This window comes from Ambystoma mexicanum, chromosome 10 (genome assembly GCF_040938575.1).
Source record: "Ambystoma mexicanum isolate Mex_15411 chromosome 10, UKY_AmexF1_1, whole genome shotgun sequence".
NCBI classification, from domain to species: domain Eukaryota; kingdom Metazoa; phylum Chordata; class Amphibia; order Caudata; family Ambystomatidae; genus Ambystoma; species Ambystoma mexicanum.
Window position 1 is genome coordinate 1,605,842,297 of NC_090932.1, and position 10,436 is coordinate 1,605,852,732.

Here is a 10,436-nt window from a genome sequence, read left to right on the forward strand (position 1 = left end):
GAAGAACCTGATGAAAACAAAAACCCAAGACTGAACCTAGAAGAGCTTTTCGACAACACAGACACACCTTTACCAACACCTCTACTAAAGATCGACCTGGAAGAAAACTTTTACACCAATCTGAGAACAACACTGACAAAGCACATACCAAACCACACCTTGAAATCCACTGCAATAATAAATGCAAGATCCATGTCAAAACACTCAGCATAATCTTTGACCTTGTATGCGAAAACAGCATTGACATCCTATTCATCACAGAAACATGGCTGGACGACAACTACAAAATCTCACTGCCTGCCAACCAACTTCAAATGCCTGCAGGTAAACAGGAAAAATAAAAAAGGAGGAGGCCTAGCTATAGCGTTCAAAGGAGACCTGAGAATAAAAGCGGACAAACCTGTCAACATTATCAACTGTGAAACCATGGTTATACAACTATCGGCGAACCCAAAAACTAACATCACATTCATTCTGGTGTACAGACCACCGACATACGATGCAACCTTCGTCGACAGCTTCATAAAGCCATCACCAATTTAGCCATCAAGCACGAACATCTAATAATCCTGGGGGACTTCAACATCTGATTTGAAGAAAAACACGCCAACTCCCAAAACTCACTAACTGGGCAACTAGCAACCAGGAAACTATGACAGTTGGTCAAAGGGGCAACACACTCGGCAGGACACACCCTCGATGCAATCGTTGCCAAGGAAAAACTCATCACCACGGCACCACCGATACAAATACTGTGGATCGACCATCTCATCATCCCATTTGTGATCACACTACCAACCCAAGTCTGCATCCAGCCCTCCAAACTCACAACCATCACAAAAAGGAACTGGAAACACATCAAAGCAAGCAACCTAGTGGAACAACTGGAGATGACCAAACCCTCAACTACAGAACTAGAGCTGGCTGACCTAGACGGGAAAGGGGAGCTACTCCACAAATGGATTGCTGATACAATCACAAACATCGCCCCGGAAAAACCATTCACGCCCTCAAAAAGAAGAGCCATGGCAAAATGGTTCACCCTGCTACTAAGCACCATGAAAAAGGACAAGAAGATGGAATTGGAATGGAGGAAAGAATACAACCAAGAGACGGAAATACTGTTCCAGAAACAAATCTGCGCCTACAAGAAGGAAATGCAAAAGGCGAAGAGAAGGCATTATGATGACAGAATCACCAATGCCAGCAACACACAAAAAGAAATGTTCAACATCATTAAAGAAATGAGAAACCCACCTGGCTGCGACAAAACTTTAAACCCCACAGAGAAAATCTGCAACGACTTGGCAGACCACTTCAAGAACAAAATCAACAACATCCAACAAATCATACAAAACAGACCAACCAACCATAACACTCAACGAACCGGACCTAAAGAAGAGCCACAGCACAAACTCCAAAAATTCCCTAAAATTTCAGCAGAGGATTTTGTCATGCTGGTTAAACACAGCAAGAAAGCAGGATCACCCATGGATCCCTGCCCCCTTGACATCTACAAATCAATCCTCGCACAAGGAACGCCATCCAAATACTACAGAAACCTCCTAAATCTCACTCGCAACAGGAACAGTACCAAGATCCTTCAAAGCAGCATATATCAAACCACTTCTAAAAAACACAAGTGGCGATGTCGAAGACCTCTCAACTACAGACCAGTTTCAAACATTCCCTACCCGGCAAAACTCCTAGAAACTTATGTATACAAACTAACCCAAGAACATGTAGAAAAACACCACCTGCTAGACCAAGCACAAGTTGGTTTCAGACCCGCAAGAGGAACGGGATCAGTACAACTATACATCTGGGACGACCTAAAAATAAACACAGACTCCAACACAACCTGCGCTTTGATTCTGCTCTACCTCTCTGCAGCCTTCGACACACTAACCAAAAGATTGGAAGACATAGGTATAACGGACATGGCACTACTCTGGATTAAATCCTTCCTAGCAGACAGAACAGAAACTGTATGGCTGAAACCCTTCAAATCTACTCCACGAGTTAACTTCTGTGGAGTACCAAAAGGATCCTCACCATCGCCACTATACTTAAACATCTACCAGACGCCAGTAATCAGAATCTTCAAAAAATACATTACATCCTACAATTACGCACGACACTCAAATCATCTTCAAAAAATCGAAGACACTCAAGCCGATCACTCAACCCTATTTGAGTGTCTAAAAGAAGTCTTTAACTGGATGAGCGCCAGCAACTTGAAAATCAACCCAGGAAAGGCAAAAATCCTGATTATATCCAATAACCAAGAGAACAACACCTGCATTCCGTGGCCGACGGAAATGGGGACTGCACCAACTCTATCTAAGGTAGTAAAATATCTGTGAGTCCTGATGGACAAAACCCTAACCTTACAACCACAAGTAAATGCAATAGTCAAGAAATGCTTCTTCCTCCTCCACACAACAAAAAGAATCCTACCTTTCCTCTCCTTCACCCACAAAACACTCACAATTGTCGCCCTCATCATGACAAGAATCGACTACGCAAACAGCCTCTATCTGGAGATGCCAGAAGACCTCATGAAGAAACTACAACACATTCAAAATGCAGCAGCCAGACTTCTCCTCAAACTATCCAGAACAGACCACATCACCCCAGCGCTAATAATACTACACTGGCTCCCAATCAAACATGGCATCACCTTCAAAACAATGTGCATAACACACAGGGCAATCATCGGACAGGGAGCAGAATTCCTACAAAAGAAAATAACAATCTATAAACCAACAAGAGTTCTTAGATCAAGCAACGAAATCCGCCTGGAACAAAAACCGTACCTCAAGAAAAAAACTAGGAGGCTCCTCCTTCTCCCACCTGGCTGCAAAAACCTGGAACAACATCCCAAAAGGAATAAGAAAAACCAAAGACCACCTACAATTCAGAAAACTTCTAAAAACTTGGCTATTCAACAATGCAAATTCAAACTGATAACCTAAAACAATCAAACAGGGAACGCAAAGAACAGGATGACAGATTATAGGACGACACTGACAAACGCCCAGAATCGACCTAGGGAAACCCCCACAGTTACAGAAAGGACGATGCTAGATCGGATAGGACACAAACAACACCCCATGAAGACAGAATCGGCACCCCTGGCCAACCCACTATACAACCTCACCACTCCTTAAACGCTACCAGATACCATATTTGAATAGAGTTGAGTGAATGTTAACAGTTGCCACACTTAAACGAAGTTGTGGACATTGGCATGGACAAGGCCAGGATAAAGTTGTGAATGATGACAGATACCATGCCTGAACGTAGATGCGAGCGCTGGCACCTGGCAGGCTTCGAGCGGGCTGTGAGCGGTGGCCTGCGTGAGCAGCTGGTTAAACTGTGAATGCCAATCACTGATAAGTCTGGATGGAGTGGCTTTGACCAACCGGTGCCGTGTACTGACTAGAATGGGAAGGCTATCGTGGCTAGATTTGGGTGGAGTCATAAACACCTGCTTCCCTGCTTACCCTGCATACAGACAGGTTTGACAAGAGATAGGCGGGCCAAACTCAGATACTATCATGAATGTGGGTGGGCATCTTGTGTGGAAGGGACTGTGTGGTGTCGGCTGGTCCCAGAGCTGCATGGAGGTGTGGAGATGCTCCCGCGCCCCACCCAGAGAGGAGATATGGAAGCTCAGCACTTCACCTCTGAACAGCGCCCCACCCGGAGAAGAAATATGGAAATTTAGCACCTAGCTTCCTAACAGCTATGCCAACTAACCAATCCACTAACAATTTTCAACCCTCTGCATACACCTCTCAAACTCTAACCAAAAGTATATAACTGCAACAATCCGCACAAACTTCACTACAACAAAACAAACCACACATACACATACACTCACACAACAGCACACGACGGCTGCCGAAGGGAAATACCCCAAGCCCAGCCTGGGTTGAGGCTGCCAACAGCACATCACGGCTCTCTGGCACTTTTCCAGCTTATTCCCACTAACTCACCCCCCGCATCTTTTCTCTTTCTTTTCAGAGCTGCCAGAGCGCCATGGGACCACTCCGGTGGGGATAGTGTGCGGTACAAATATCTTTTAACATTGATATTCGAGGGGATTGGGTCCTCCGACGTATTCCATATCTATGACAGTAATCACCACAGCTGTGCTGCTTCGGAAAATCTTTCTGCGTCGATGACGTTGATACGCTGCCCTCGAGGACCTCCTCCGACGGCCGACGTCACCAGATGTTATAAGTAGGACGCATGACGCCCGTAGCCTCAGTTCCGTTTTTTCCGTGAACGTGTTCGCTTCGGGAATCTCGGCGCGTCTCGACTCTTTGGAGTTTCTGTTGTTATCTCGGTTCTTCGAACCTCATCGTTTTGTGAAGTTTCTTCTTCGTGAAGGATGTCTACCTCGTCTTCCAGCCCGCGTCCGGGCTTTAAGAAGTGCGGGGACTGTGGGTCCAAGATGTCGGTGACGGACCCGCACGACGCCTGCCTCTGGTGCCCCGGGGAGGCCCAAGACACGGATGACTGTGTCGACTACCAGTCACTCACGTCCAAAGCCTTGCGGGAGCGCAAGAAGAAGTTGTCGATACCTAAGGTGTCCAAGCCACGGAAGTCGAGGTCTGCGGGGCTTTCGACGGACGATTCGAGGGGCGACTTCGCATCGTCGTCGGAAGTCCAGTGGGTCTCGTTCCCGGAGTCGGTCTCGCCACACCTCTGCCTCTTCGAGGCACTCCCGGAAGCACTGTCATCGGTCGCCTTCCCCGTCCTCATCCGAGGACTCCGCCCGTCGGCGGGTCGCTTATCCCACCAAGCATGCCACGCCGGAGGAATGGGCTTCCTTCAGGAAGAAAATGTTAGCGATTCTCGAATCGCAGGGCACCAGTCCGTCCGCGCCTCCGAGTGGGATTGGTCGTGATCGGTCGAGAGACACCGCTCGTACGCCTTCGGGCTCGGGTGGTCGACTCCCACTCGGACAAGGGGAATCGTTCTTGTCATGCCAGGTCGAGGTCCCGGTCCTCGACGTGCTCGAGACCGTGTGAACCTGTGGTGTCTTCGAGGAAGACGTCGACGCCGGTGGCGCCGAGGTCGTCGACAGACTCTTTCGAGGCCCTGCCTCCGAAGAAGTCGTGGGCGCCATCGGCGCCCGGCTGTCGAGGGAAACACTCGGGGCTCCGGCCTCGAGGCCTGTGTCGACGCCATCGATGCTGTTGGCGCTGCGTTCGGCATCGACGCCGATTCACTCGACACCTTTCGAGGCTGTGTCGACGGGGGTACCCCGAGGCTCGGTGGAACCCCCTAGAAAGGCTCTGGCCAAGGTCAAGCATGGCTTTGGTTCACATTCTGTGCCTTCTTACAGCCATCTTGAGTTTATTTCAGAGGTGGATGAAGGCTCTGATGATGGGCATGGTACCTAATACGGTGCCTGACGAGATTCTCTCGGGCCATAGCCAATTTGAGGACCTGAGGCAGTCCCTGCACGATGCTAGTGGGCTGGACACCTCTCAGGAGGTGGAATTTTGTAGGCCTGAGCCTGGCACTCATGCTGCCACCTCGTACCGGTGCCTTATGTCTAGGGTCACCGAGTACTTGGGATGGCCTGCTCCCCCAGGGGACTTTCTTCAGGAAGACCTTACGGATATCCTCGACCTTGGTCCACCAACTGACCCGGTACTGCCGTTCCATATGGCTCTACAGAGGAGGGTGGCAGCGGCTTGGACTGCTCTGGACAGTCTCCCGGCAGTGGGCAAGTCTTTGCCACGAAAATACCACCCAGCCAGTAGCGACCCCTGCTACTTGTCCAAGCACCCTACTCCGGAGAGTTTTGGTGGTGCAGGCAGCTACGGCCCCGGCAAAGCAGGCGTCGTATCCTACCATCCCTTCAGATAGGGACGACAAGCGTTTTGACGGCTGGGCGAAGAAAGTGTTTTCTGCAGGGGGTATGGCGCTTCAGGCGGCCAACTCCATATGTGCCTTGTCACGTTTCACGCACACTCTGTGGAACTGTGTTTCCTTAGCGGCTGACCATATTCCCGAAGGGGACGAACGGGATGGTTTCCTTGCCATGGTTCAGGATGGCAAGGATGCCATGTGTGAGGCCGTTCAGTCGGGTTTGGACATGGCAGATTGCGTCAGCCAGTCCATGGCGGCAAGCACCATGATACGCAGGTTTGCGTGGTTGCGGAAGTCGGGGTTTGCTCCTGATCTGCAGGCCCGGCTCCTCAACATGCCCTTTGACGGGGAACATCTTTTTGGCAGCAAGGCTGACGAGAGCCTTGAGAGGTTGCAGACCTCCAAAGCTGCAGGGAAGTCATTGGGCGCTGCAGTTCGACAACCTCCGCCTTTTCGTCCTAGGGGACAGCAATGGATGAAAGGTTCCTTTCGCTATTGCTCAACCTTTGGTAAAGCGAGAGGAGCTGCCAGTCAAAGGGGCCACCGTAGGAGTGCCAGAGGTGGAAAACAGGGTACTCGAGGTGCCAAGGCCGCTCGGGCAGTTGCCTCTTTGCCCTCAGGCAACACTCCAGCCGCTTCAGCTCAGTCATGAGGCCATGTCCCATGGTTCGCCAGTTGGGGGAAGGCTGGCGCAGCATCTTGTAGAGTGGCCTGCCATTACTTCAGATGTGTGGGTTCTGGAGATCATAGTCCACGGCTACTATCTTCCTTTCCAGCAGAGGCCTCAAGACAATCCATCGGGGAATCTCTCTTTGAAGAGTCCGGATCCGCTCCTTGTGCAGGTAATTCAATCCCTGCTGGAGAAAGGCACCATAGAACTGGTGCCTGTAGCGGAGAGGAACAAGGGATAGTATTCCCCTTATTTTTTGATTTCCAAGAAAGACAGGGGATTGAGACCCATCATGGACTTGCGCGGTTTGAACAAACTCCTCAGGAAGGACAAGTTCAAGATGGTTACTCTCTCTCAAGTCCTCCAGGCCCTTCAACTTCAGGACTGGTTGGCGTCTCTCGACCTCAAGGACGCTTATTTTCATGTGCTGATCCATCCAAAGCACAAGAAGTACCTGAGGTTCGCGGTTGGAGACTGGCACTTTCAGTTTCGGGTCCTGCCGTTCGAATTGACCTCCGCCCCGAGGGTCTTCACCAAGCTCATGGTAGTAGTGGCAGCGCATCTCAGGAAAGGGGGGATTCACGTCTACCCCTACCTGGACGATTGGTTGATCAGAGCGCACTCTCCCGAGCAAGCCATGGATCATTTGTCGTCACCTGCCACTCCCTCCACAAGCTGGTCTTCTCCCTCAACTTAAAGAAGTCCCATTTGACACCAACTCAGAGGCTCCAGTACATCGGAGCAGTGCTCGACACATCCCTGGGGAAGTGTTTTCCTCCCCAGGTGAGGGCTCATCACATTCAGCAGATGGTGCACAAGTTTCAACTTGCCCAGAGTCTCCCAGCATTCGAGTTCTTGAGACTGCTCGGCCTCATGGCATCATGCATTCTTCTGGTTCCAGAGGCCAGGTTGCGGATGAGATCTTTGCAATGGGCACTCAAGCTCCAGTGGTCTTGGTCCTCCGGCAGGATGATGGACCCTGCTCAGGTGCCGTCCTCGGTTGCCCAGGACCTTCTGTGGTGGGCCAACAAAGGCAATCTGATAAGGGGGGGCTCCATTTTGGCTAACCTTGCCAGAGGTGACGATCGTGACGGACGCATCCCTCACGATATAGGGAGCTCATGCCAACGAGTTGACAGTCAGCGGTCGTTGGTCTCCGTCGGAGTCCAGACTCCATATCAATCTGTTGGAGCTGAGGGCCGTCAGGCTAGCCCTGAAGGCTTTTCTGCCGACTGTGCGAGGAAAGAATGTCCTGATCCTGACGGACAACACCGTGGCCATGCACTACCTCAACAAAAAGGTGCCCGGTTGGGATTTGAACCTTGTTCTCAAGTTTCTGATGGGTGCTCCATTTGAGCCTTTGCATTCATGCCCTTTGAGACTGTTGACTCGTAAAACTGTATTTTTGGTTGCGGTCACTTTCACTCTGCGAGCGGGTGAGTTACAGGAACTTTCAGTTAAGCCACCCTTCACTGTGTTTCATAAGGACAGGGTTGTCCTTTAGAGTTCGTCCTTCCTTTCTTCCGAAGGTGGTGTCGGAATTTCATTTAGGCCAGAAGGTTGTTCTTCCGGCGTTTTACCCTCCTCCACATCTGGTAAGGAAGAGGAGAGGGTCCATAGGCTTGATCCTAGGAGAGCGTTAAGCTTTTATATTTCACGCATGTCCCGGGTCAGAGTGGACAATCAACTCTTCATTGGTTACACTGGAAAGCGTTTGGGATAAGCTGTGACGAAATAGACTTTGTCTCGCTGGATTATTTTGGCTATCTCTGAGTATTACCACTTGGTGGGTAAGGACCCACTGGTCGGCTTGCGGGCCCATTCTACCAGGGGTATGGTTGCCTCTGCTGCCCTACAGAGGGGTGTTCCTATTCGTAACATCTGTGATGCAGCCACCTGGGCTTCGGTACATACTTTTGTATGTCACTACTCCCTCGATTCCATCCGTGGGCAGGATCTGGCCTTTGGCAAGGGGGTCGTTTACACCGCAATTTGATTGGCCATTCTAAATGTCTGTTTTCAAAATTCTTTTCCCACCTCCTTGCATTGGTACTGCTTTGGGAGTCTGTCATAGATATGGAATACGTCGGAGGACCCAATCCCCTTGTTGAACAAGTTACTCTCTTAGCTGGTAACGTTCTTTCGATGAGATGGTCCGACGACGTATTCCATATCGCTCCCTCCCTGCCTTCCCCGCTACAGATTTTCTTGTGCGATTGCTGCTTACGTTTCCGCAAGGCTTTGTGTGTCAGACTGGCAGAAGACTGGTACCACACGTTCTGGGGGTAAAAACTACAACTGAGGCTATGGGCGTCGTGCGTCCTACTTATAACATCTGGTGACGTCGGCCGTCGGAGGAGGTCCTCGAGGGCGGCGTATCAACGTCATCGACGCAGGACGCAGATGGTGAAAGATTTTCCGAAGCAGCACAGCTGTGGTGATTACTGTCATAGATATGGAATACGTCGTCGGACCATCCCATCGAAAGAACGTTACCAGGTAAAAGAGTAACTTGTTCTTCTGTTTTATGGATTCGAGAGAGGCATTTCCAAAGGCCCTGGACGACTATTGGAGTTTAAGGGGTCTCGGCTCTGCGGAATATGTTGCTGTTTGGTTGATATGAATGCTTTGCTTGATTTCACAAAGAGAAAATGTCTTGTTCCCATAAGCAAGAGTGACTGCACTATGTCTGAGGGAACCACAGTCTGTGTGGTAGTTATGTTGTACAGTTTATAAGACGACTCGGGATGTAATGCTTCCAGGTGGATACATTTAGTATCATTGAGCTAGTATACCTAGAGCACTTGTTTACAGACCTGCAAAGCAGAAAACTATGTAAATAGTAAATCATTGGAACTTATTTCGTTTTTAAGTGGAAGTATCCCTTGATTAGTTTGCACAGGTACTAAGGTTAAATGCTTGTGTTTATTTCATGCAACATATTTTGTTTTGGAACCTGCAGCCAGATGTGATTGTATGTTGGCGTATTTTAGCCAAATCATTATCCACTGCCAGGAATGGGATTCTCTCCAATGCCTGAATGAGTGTTCATATCACCCAGCTCTATCTCAAGTTGGTCAACATGGAGGGCAGACAGGGCAGGATTCATCATCATGTCAGCTTTATTTCAGTCCGAGAACCATAAAAATACATTCAATGGTTGAGTACAGATAACATATAAATAAGCAAATCATATTGCTCAGTACATTTGGATAAAAAATATTTTTAAAACGACACCTCGTGCGAGTCATTTTAGAAAGGGATAACCTCTCCAAGTCCATAGTTTAGATACACACAATGTACAAGAACCAAATATCAGTGATAGAAACTCTTATAGAAACTATTGTTAGGTTACAATTTCATATTTATGCCTAATCACCTTCACCTGTGAGACGCCTCAGCAATTTTTGCTGGACTTGTGGAACCTTTTTCTATATTCCTGAGTGAGTGGGAACCTTTTTCCTTGCTCACCATTTCTTTTACACTTTTTATGGGAGTCATTTTTGTGACTCTTCATACTTTATTTTTGCAATCATACTTTCTTATAACTTTTTGGTATCTACATTTTATTATTGCAGCACACAGCACTTTCTTTGCTGTGTTGCTGGGGAGCCCTTGGACTTCCCTTGTTGTTTTCTCTTGGGATCCTTGTGTGAACTACTGTTCCCAAGGGTAGAAGGATACTTTTTATCTGTTATGCAATTCCCATTGTGAGATCAGCACACCCCACCTTATGTGGAGTGCTGAGGGGTTACACTGTATCCTCTTTCGAAGGGATTGTGTCCTCCCACGTATTCCTCCTCTTTAAATATCTTCCTTTCCAGCTTCAGCTGTTTCAAAAGAAAATATTTTTGGCAGGGGGTGATGTCCC